This window comes from Taudactylus pleione, unplaced genomic scaffold, assembly GCF_031769625.1.
Source record: "Taudactylus pleione unplaced genomic scaffold, aTauple2 ptg001018l, whole genome shotgun sequence".
Classification (NCBI taxonomy): domain Eukaryota; kingdom Metazoa; phylum Chordata; class Amphibia; order Anura; family Myobatrachidae; genus Taudactylus; species Taudactylus pleione.
The window spans coordinates 778,342-788,792 of NW_028285419.1; the positions used below are offsets into that span (position 1 = coordinate 778,342).

At 53.0% G+C, this 10,451-nt stretch overlaps 1 protein-coding gene and 1 non-coding gene across 2 annotated transcripts in view; both read right to left on the reverse strand.

Annotated features, from left to right (window-relative positions):
• Nucleotides 1-10,451, reverse strand: part of LOC148454266 (uncharacterized) — a 195,658-nt gene that overhangs the window by 114,223 nt on the left and 70,984 nt on the right. The gene's annotated exons all lie outside the window — the stretch shown is intronic.
• LOC148454268 (U5 spliceosomal RNA) lies at nucleotides 7,879-7,995 on the reverse strand. The gene has a single exon (XR_015874820.1). It is a non-coding gene; the product is annotated as a U5 spliceosomal RNA (small nuclear RNA).

Genomic DNA, 10,451 nt, shown 5'->3' on the forward strand with positions numbered 1-10,451 from the left:
GAGTCTGGGATGCCCGTCCATCTTAAGATATCGGATTCAAGAGCCACCACGTTACACGCAGTTGTGCTAAGTTGGGGTGGACTAAAGGACCCTGCTGCAGAAGGTCCGGACGAAGAGGAAGTGGCCCGGATCGACTGCCAAGAAGGACCGAAGAACCAACTCCTCCTAGGCCAGGTCGGTGTCACGAGAATGACTAAGGCCGATTCGTGTTTTATTCGTTTTAGTAGACGAGGAATTAGTGGAATCGGAGGAAACAGGTAAACCATGTCGTAGGTCCATGGAATTGTTAGGGCGTCAACAGCCTCTGCCTGCGGATCCAGAGTTCTTGACACGTATCTTGGTCACTGATGTTTAAATCGAGACGCCCTGAGGTCCGCCTAAAGACGACCCCAGTGCGTGAAACGCGTGTGGGTGAAGCTTCCATTCCCCAGAATGGATATCCTGGCGACTTAGGTAATCTGCTTTCCAGTTGTCCACTCCAAGGATGAATACTGCCGACAAGATTACTTGACTGACTCTCGTCCCACTAGAGAACCTGAGATACTTCTCTCATTGCCATGCGACTACGATTGCCGGTCCGGCGTGGATGTAAGCGACGGCCGTCGCGTTGTCTGACAGAACTCGTACAGGAAGAGACCTTAGACACTGTGCTGCTTCTAGCAGAGCATGGGAAACTGCTCTGAGTTCCAACATTTATGGGCCACTGTCTTTTCTGTAGGGACCACCAATGAAAGTGATAGACGAGGACAACCGGTCCCCATCCTCGGAGGCTGGCGCCTGTCATATCCACCCAAGGAGTACCACCCTGGTTACCAGGGCCAAATGGATCAGTTGATATAGATGCAGGCGAGACCCTGACCCCTGTGTTAGCAGGGCCAGCTGGAACACTCGGAAGTGGAATCGTCCATATTGTAGTGCCTTGAAAGCAGCTAACATCTTCCCCAAGAGACGAAGACCAAGAACACACTCCTTGATCCTAGGGCTAGCTGAAAGAGCAACTCGATTTTCCTGGCCTTGTCTTCCGGAAGGAAAATCCTCTGTAATGTCGTATCTAGGACCATCCCCAGAACTGGAGTCTTTCGGACGGACTCAGATTGGGTAACTAGAAATTGATGATGTCAGTAAGTCATAGTCCAAGAGAAGTGATTCCGATGGAGCCTTGATTAACTAGTCGTCATGACAGACAAACTTAGTGGAAACACGGGGAGCCGAGGATAACCCGAACAGCCAAGCCCGAAACTGATTGTGAGTTTGCAAAACCGCAAAATGCTGTAAAGCCTGATGCGGTTCCCAATTTGGGACATGGTGATGCGCATCCTTTATATACAGAGAAACTCTGCCAGTTCCAAGCTTGCAATGACAAACTGAAGCGACTCCATAGTGAAATGCTACAGTTTAAGATATTGGTTTAAGACTTTAGGTTTAATAGGGGCCTTGTCCGTGGGCACCGGCAGACTCATAGAAAAGAACCGATGTGGAGTGGAAAGCTCGAAAGCTATTCGGAACCGCACGGAAAGCAAGGTCCCATCGCAGGAGATCCCAGGCGGGATGGGAGACAGTCAGCCACCTGTTGGTCGACTGGTCTTTGATCCTGTCGACGTGTAACTGTATGTGGGCAACCTTTTCCTCTGCCACCCCTAATGTGCGAGGGGGTATCTCTGGCCCTTTAACAAAAGGGATGGGCACGAAAATATGAGATATGGTAAGAACTTACCCTTGTTATCTCTATTTCTACGAAGTCCATAGGGTTCCACAGGATACCTTGGGGTATAGGTGTGACGTCAGTCGCAGGGCACCAAAGAGTTAAGCTTTCAGCCTCCCAGGATGCACTAGGTCCCCCTCCTATACCCCGCCCCCGGGCCAAGGCACCTCAGTTAGTTACCAAGCCATAGGCCGGAGGAGGAGAAGGAAGAGAGAGAACAAAGATCTGGACACATACAAGAATCACATTCTCACCAGAGGGAGACGGAAAACCGGTGACCAGAGCAAAGCCCATCTGCAGCACAGGTGCGACAGGGCGGGAGTCCTGTGGAACCCTATGGACTTCGTAGAAATAGAGATAACAAGGGTAAGTTCTTACCATATCTCATATTTTCTACTTCAGGGTCCATAGGGTATCCACAGGATACCTTGGGGATGTCCCAAAGCAGTATCCTTTAAGGGTGGGGACGCTCCTGTGCAGAAAGGAGAATCCGCTGCCCGAAGGAAGCATCCTGAGAGGCGAAGGTGTCAAACCTGTAATACCTCACGAAGGTATGGACAGAAGACCACGTAGCAGCCTTGCAGATCTGAACTGCCGAGGCACCACGTCGAGCTGCCCACGAAGGACCCACAGACCTAGTGGAATGAGCCTTCAGAGAAGGAGGGACCGGTAGGCCTTCATGAAGATAAGCTTCAGAAATAGCCATACGGATCCAGGCTGCCAAAGTTTGCTTTGAAGCAGGCCAACCCTTTTTACGGAAGCCAAAGAGGACAAACAAAGCGTCCGACTTCCTAAACGAAGAAGTGCGGTCAACATAAGTCCTTAAGGCCCGCACAACATCCAAAGAGGCCTCACCCACGGAAAGACCCGGTGAGTTAAAGGCCGGAACAACTATTTCCTCGTTAATATGAAACTGGGAAACAACTTTGGGAAGAAACTCGGGCCGAGTGCGGAGCACTGCCCTGTTCCCATAAAAAACCAAGAAAGGGGGTCTACAAGAAAGAGCCCCTAACTCAGAAACACGTCTGGCCGAAGCAATGGCCAGAAGGAAAACAGTCTTAGCTGTTAGCCATTTAATATCCACTGAGCCCAGTGGTTCAAACAGCGGTCCTTGGAGAGCCCTCAGGACCACAGCCAAATCCCAAGGCGCCACAGGTGGAACAAAGGGCGGCTGAATGCGGAGAACACCCTGCATAAAGGTGCGCACATCCGGGATTGTAGCAATCCTACGGTGAAACCAGACAGATATTGCCGAAACCTGTACCTTCAAAGAAGCAAGGCGAAGCCCATGATCTAGTCCCGCTTGCAGGAAGGCGAGAATCCGAGACAGACGAAACTCCCGCGGTGCATAACCTCTCGGTCGACACCACTGGAAGAACGTATGCCACACGCGATGGTATATCCTCGCGGAAGACGGTTTCCGAGCTCGTAACATGGTACGCACCACAGAGCTGGAAAACCCCCGGGACCTCAGCATGGCCATCTCAACAGCCACGCCGTCAAAGACAGCCGAGTCAGGTCCGGGTGAAGGCAAGGACCCTGAGACAGAAGGTCCGGTCGTAGCGGCAACCGCAGAGGAATGTCCACGGACAGACCCTGAAGGTCTGAGAACCAGTGCCGTCTGGGCCACGCGGGAGCTATCAACAGGAGCGTCCCTCCTTCCTGTTTGAATTTTCGGATTACCCGTGGAAGAAGGGAGACCGGAGGGAACAGGTATGCGAACCGGAACGTCCACCGGACGGACAGAGCATCCACCAGAGACGCCCCTTCGTCTCTTGTGCGAGACCCGTACACCGGCAACTTGTTGTTGTGCCGGGACGCCATGAGGTCGATTTCTGGAAGACCCCACCTGTCCACCAGTAGTTGAAAAACGTCCGGGTGCAGGGACCATTCCCCCGGATGAACGTCCTGGCGACTTAGAAAGTCCGCCTCCCAATTGAGCACTCCCGGGATGAAGACCGCTGATATGGCCGGAAGATTGCGCTCCGCCCAAACCAGGATCCGAGAGACCTCTACGAGAGCCGCCCGACTGCGAGTTCCTCCTTGCCTGTTTATGTAGGCCACGGTGGTAGCATTGTCCGACTGGACCTGCACCGGGCGACCCTGGAGAAACCGCTGTGCCTGCTGGAGAGCATTGAAGACCGCACGGAGTTCCAAGATATTTATTGGAAGCTCCGCTTCTGTCGGCGTCCACCTGCCCTGGAACAAGTGTGGACCCGAAACTGCTCCCCAGCCCCGAAGACTGGCGTCCGTTGTCAACAGGACCCAATTTGGAACCCAGAACGGACGTCCCTTGTTGAGGTGGGTCGTCTGTAACCACCACGTAAGGGACAGGCGAACCTCCTGGGTGAGCACAATCGTCTGGGACTTCAGAGACTGAGTCAGCCCGTTCCACTTGGACAGGATCAGGTGCTGCAGAGGTCTGGAGTGAAACTGGGCGTATTCCACCATGTCGAACACCGACACCATGGAGCCCAGTAACCTCATCGCCGAGTGTAAGGACACCCGGCGGCTGTGCAGACAACTGCGCACCCTTGACTGTAAAGCAGAGATCTTGTCCTCCATCACGAAGATCCTTTGCTGTCCCGAGTCCAATAAGGCTCCAAGATGCAGAATCCTCCGAGTCGGGATTAGAGTGGACTTCTGCCAGTTGATTAGCCAGCCGTGCCGTTGCAGCAGTGCAATGGTCAGGTCCAAGTGGCGTAACAGGAGCTCTGGAGATCCTGCCACCAATAACAGGTCGTCCAAATACGGCAACATGCGGACTCCCTGCAGCCGCAGAGAAGCCGCCATGACCGCCATCACCTTGGTGAAAACACGTGGTGCTGTTGCCAGGCCAAAAGGTAACGCCCGAAACTGGAAGTGGTCGCTGCTGATTGCAAACCTGAGGAACTGTTGATGGCGCCAAAGAATAGGGACATGCAGGTAAGCGTCCTGTATGTCCAATGACACCAAGTAGTCCCCAGGTTCCAGCGCCAGAATGATGGACCGTAGGGTCTCCATCCGAAACTTCGGGACCCGCAAAGACTTGTTGAGTGCTTTGAGGTTGAGAATCGGACGATATGACCCATTGGGTTTCTGTACCAAAAATAGATTTGAATAGAAACCCTGGCCCCTCTGGGAGAATGGAACCGCCACTATAACTCCAGCCTGGAGCATAGTGTGCAATACCTTCCGCAGCTCCGTAGCCTTGTTCCGGTCTGATGGGAGACCCGTGGTGAAGAAGCGAGCCGGGGGTCTGTGCCGGAAGGAGAGGGCGTATCCGTGGGAAACCACCTCCAGAACCCAAGTGTCTGTCGTAGTGGTCGACCAACACTGGGCGAACTGTAGCAGGCGGCCTCCCACCCTGGGATCCCCCAAAGGGAGGCCCGGACCGTCAGGCCGCAGGCTTGTCATCTGGCTTGGGGGCCGGACGTCTGGTACTCCATGCCTGCTTCCGGGGCTTGACCGATTTCTTAGGGCCAGCCTGTCGAGGAAACGACTGTGGTTTGGGCCTGCCCTGGGCCCTAGATGACCGAAAGGACGATGGTCCCGAACCAGAAGGAGCAGCGGCCGACGGGAGACAGGCAGATTTGGCTGCCGCCAGCGTGGCCACAATCTTATCCAGATCCGGACCGAAGAGAACTTCTCCGGTAAACGGCAACGCTTCCAGACCTTTCTTGGAATCTGCGTCCGCCTTCCAGGATCGCAGCCACAAGGTGCGACGAGCAGCTACCGCTGCTGAAGAAATTCTAGACACCAGAGTACTAATGTCTAGAGCCGCCTCGTTGATGTAGGTGGCCGAATCACGGAGATTGCCAATCAACTCCGCCTGATCGGCCGGACAGTCGGATTCAAAAGAAGCCTCTAATGAATCCGCCCAGCGCTCCATCGCTCTGGCAACCCAGCAAATGGCCATAGCCGGCCGTGCTGCCCCCCCTGCAAGGGAATAAGCGGACTTCAGGCAGATTTCTACCTTGCGGTCCGTAGCATCCTTAAGGGAGGACATGGATGGCATCGGCAATGTGGCACTACGGACAAGACGGGTCACGTGAGAATCCACCTGTGGAGGGGATTCCCACTTCGCAAAATAATTATCCGCGAACGGATAAGCCACCGCCAGGCGTCTCTGCGGCTGGTATCTTTTGCCAGGTTGTTTCCACGCCTCCTCTAAATGGTCCACCAACTGACCCGAAAGAGGAAAGACTGTGGCATCGCCCTTCACATCTTTGAAAAAGGCATACTTAGATTTAGCCGCTGGGGGAACTTCGTCCTCAATCACCAAGGCTGTGCGGACCGCCCGAATAAGTCCAGGAATATATACTTTGGACTTAGCATCAGCGTCCTTAGTATGGAGAGGTTCCTGATCGTAAGGATCTAGAATCTCCCCATCATCAGACGTCCCTTCGTCATCCTCATAAGGAGCGGACAGAGACGCCACCGGCCTTTTATGAGACCGCATCACAGACTCCCCTTGCAACACATCCGACAAGTGCTGTACAGAACTCGTCAGGGAGTTAACCCACGCTGGCTCCTGAGAACCCGGGAGCGGGGAAATAGGGAGACTGTGGGGTACCACCAATTGTCGTGGGAACCCCTGCATGGGTGACGACACCACAGACTGCTGGGACAAACCCATCGGAGTAAACGCGGGCTGCGGAGCTAACTGGCCCACTAAAGCTGTTAACGCCTGAGCGAAACAAGCCCAGGGCGGCTCCTGTACCGGTGCTGTAACCGTAATAGGCCGCGCCATGGACAAACACTGCCGGCAAAGGCCCTCCGCGCTACCCTCCCCCTCCGCTAACGGTACTTTGCACGTGGGACACTGTAGCCGGAGGGGAAAATCACTTTCAGACATGATGGCACCACGTATGTGACCTCTCTCACCAATTAAGTATTAAATAGGCGAGAGACCACCCTGCAGCACCGCACCGCAAGGGCTTTAGCAGAAAGAACAGGGACAGTAATAAAGCTGACAGTTTAGAGAAGAAAAGATTACAGGCAGCAGCGCTAGCACAGTCACATACAATGCAGAAAAATAACAATTCCTGCACTAACAGCGCTGATCACTCAACTACACAGACACAGGGCCTGGTAGGACACAGCGCTGCATACACAGACCTGACCACAGCGGAGGAGAGGTATGCGGGGGGACCCAGACCACGATGCTTCCGTCCAGCGCTTCCAGCAGCGTTCACCATGCGTTCTGGAGAAGATGGCCGCCGAGGAGCAGAGAGGAGGCTGGCCTGGGGGAGGAGCGCTGCCACAGGACCAGTCGGCAGCATGCAGAGAGGGCTGTGTGCAGCGGGGGAGGCGCCGGCTGTGAGACAGGGAAGGCGCGCTCCCCTGGCATGCATTTAACCCCTGGGACGCCGCAGCGCTACCGCTCTGCTGCGGTCCGCTGTCCCAGGGGGTAGTGGAAGCGCAGGTTGGTCGCCTGGCTCCACGCTGCAGCCAGTCCCCAGGGAGCCCCCTGCCTGGGGACTTAGGACCATGTGATCAGCGGGGAACCACCGCGGGACCCCGCTGCTTACCTCTGTCCCCCTTGAATCCGGCCATGGTCCGGAGCATCTGGGGTCACCGCTAGCTGTGACCCCAGACGCCCACCAGCATCCCCGGATCAGTACCAGCGTTCTGGTACCGGCGGGGTGTAGGGAAGACAGCATGGACGTCAGGACTGACTGTCCATGCTGTTCATCCAGTTGTGCAGCCACAGCTGCATGAAGAATAAGCTTCAGGGGCTCTTCTAGCCCCCACTCCAACAGGTGCACCCGACTCCGGCCGGGCACCAAACTAAACTGAGGTGCCTTGGCCCGGGGGCGGGGTATAGGAGGGGGACCTAGTGCATCCTGGGAGGCTGAAAGCTTAACTCTTTGGTGCCCTGCGACTGACGTCACACCTATACCCCAAGGTATCCTGTGGATACCCTATGGACCCTGAAGTAGAAAGGAATGAAATGAGGGACCTGTAAGTAAGCCTGCCAAGCATTCAAAGGGAAGAGAGAAGACTTACTTGTCTTGGGATATCCATTTGTCCAGTTCTGGACTAAAAAGCATATGTGAACCATAGATCCTCAACAGCCCGTTTGGATTCTGCATCCGCCTGCCAAGAGAGTAAGCAGAGAACTCTGCAGGCAGAAATAGCAAAAACGGACATACGAGCACTGATCTGTCTCTCTGGAAACCCTGGTCATTTTTAAAACCCATTAAGCTGGTGCATGAAAATATTGAGACAAAACTCAGTTTTGCTTTTCTCCACGGAAATCTTTAGTAAAAGGCGAACGATTTGTGCATTCTAAAGAGAAGCCTGAGCATGTAAACTGCTGACTCACAGAGTTCTGCTAGTAATCGTAACTCTGCTCTGGAAGTATCCAAGCCCCTAATCAACTGGTCCACCCAGCAAATTACAGCATAGATAACCGAAGCGCTAACAGGCGTAGGTCTAAATTGGGCTCATGCTGCAGTGTAAATTGGATCGCAGTGTTGTTCCAAATCACTAGCAGAAGAGTCCTAAATTAACGTAGCACCTGGCAAAGGAAGCGTTTTCTACAGGAGGAGGTGTTTCCCAATGTTCCATCATGGATGATGGAAATGGATAGCTGGAAGGGAAATGACATGGATTTGGAGCCGCTTATCCAGTTGTTTCCAGGCCACAGAAAGCTGTTCTAGAAGCTCTAGCTGAGCTGCAGGGACTACTTCCTCAGGTACATTAAGGATCTGCCTGACCGCTAGAATTAAAAAGGCTCCACTCCCTGAGAGGTAGATTCTAAGTACAGCGGCGAAGAGCTGTGAGGGGTTCCTCATTTGACTGGAGGACAGTCGGCAGAGGATGCTTAGTGCAGGCTTATGATAGGCAGTGGAGGACAATGTAGAAATGGTACACAATCTGTACCAGTTCAGATAGTTGGTTAACCTCCTATTGGTCGTTAATTCAGACATTACAGCCGCCATAACTCCTGCTATGTCAGTGGCCCATGCAGGAGTAGGTGAGTCCGCAATAGCCACAGAGGATTATAATGGTATCTATAGTGGGAGGAAACCCACGCAAGCACAGCGAGAACACACAAACTCCACACCCCAGGGCGTAGTGCACCGTCTGCGCTGCCCCTTCGGTTACTAAACAAGCATCACATAGCGTGGTGCCAGCAGCATTCGGCTTAGTTTGTTGTTACATTTGGAACAAACATTTTCTAATAAGCCATAGTCCAGACATAGGTATATACACATACAGCCACTCACGCAGAATCAGACTGAATAAACAGAGACAGAATATAGAGACAGAAGGCTAGTGAGAAACAGAGGAGTTCACAGCACTCCTCCCAATAATTCAGATTCCCTGCACTTTGTACACCTCAGTCAGCCCCTTTTGGATAGGATCCTGTAGAAGGGGTGTGTGCTAGGAGAATCAATCCTTCTGCCCAGTGTGTGGCTTCTGCACTCTCCTGTAATGAGGAGAGTTGCAGGTAGTGTGTTAAAAAAAAACCGGCAGCCACGCTGTTGTGACAGCCGCTTGCCGCGTATAGAGAGATAGAGAGCCCGCCTGGTCCGCCCCTGAGGCATGCAATATGGTTGCTTAACGCTGGCCATATATTAACTATTCCTCTCTGACTGCCCCGCTATTTGCCGCTCTACTAGCTGGGGGAGGGGCGCCTGTGTAACGCTGGCTGCGGCACCTGTCAGCCCCTCTACATTGTAAACTAACGGGGAGAGGGGAGACTTGTTAGATAGAGAGCATAGCGCTGCTCTAACCAGCGTTGTAGAGAGACAGCCCGCGCTGCTAAGCTCCGCCCCCATCTTCATCCAGGCTTGCCGCGCTAACCTGGCTGCCCACTGCCTAACGGGGGAGCCCAGCTCTCACAGACTCGCTCGCCGCGACTGAAGGAGTGAAGCAGCGCTATAGTGCTGTATACAACATAGGGCGGTTAGACGCCGGCGGGGGGGAGGGAGGAGACGCGCAGCCATACTCACTGCGCTCCCCAGCGGCTCTCTCAGCTGCAGCACACTCTGCTCTTGTGTTAGAGATGTGCTGTGGCGATAAAGGAGCTGTCAGTGCTTTTTTAATAAGCCCTGTGCACTCCTTCCTGTTCTTCTAAGAACAGGGCGCCAGGTACCCGGACCCCACCTTTAGAGAGGTGGCGAAGGGTACTTAGTAAATGTAAAAGATGTAGGAAAATAAATAAATATCCTAAATAAAAGAAAACAATAAACATATGTGTTGCTGGAGCACAGCAAATTGTGACCAGCTCCGATGGCACATTTTCTAAACTGAGGGCTGGTGGGGAATAGAGGGGGAGCAGCTTCACACTTCTAAATTAATTAAAGTGCCAGCTCCAGCTATCCAAGCCTCTATACCCCAGCGTAAGCACCTCCAGTGTCCCCTAGTGGAAGAAAGAGAAAAGACTGACTACTCCCACCTGCAAGACTAAAAACACTTGGTTCACTCATAAAGCGCCCTAATATACCTGTCCCATAGTTGAACCGAAAATTCCATAACTGTGCACTCTTTTAACCCAAAAACGACATGTCGTTATTGGCCAATTAAAAATAATTAAAAACGTCAAAGTGCCCAATTAGTCATTGGATGGGGGGTAGCTGTCCCAGTGGTTCTGAACCAAATCCCGACATTTTTACATTAAAATAGGTATGTTCCCCAACTTTGCACCTGCTTATAGTAGGTGAAGTGAAATTTGAGGTAAAATTAACGATGATAAATTATTGCGGCAAAATGAATACGGGGTTTTCACTGTAAAATAGCAGTTTTTCCCATGAAA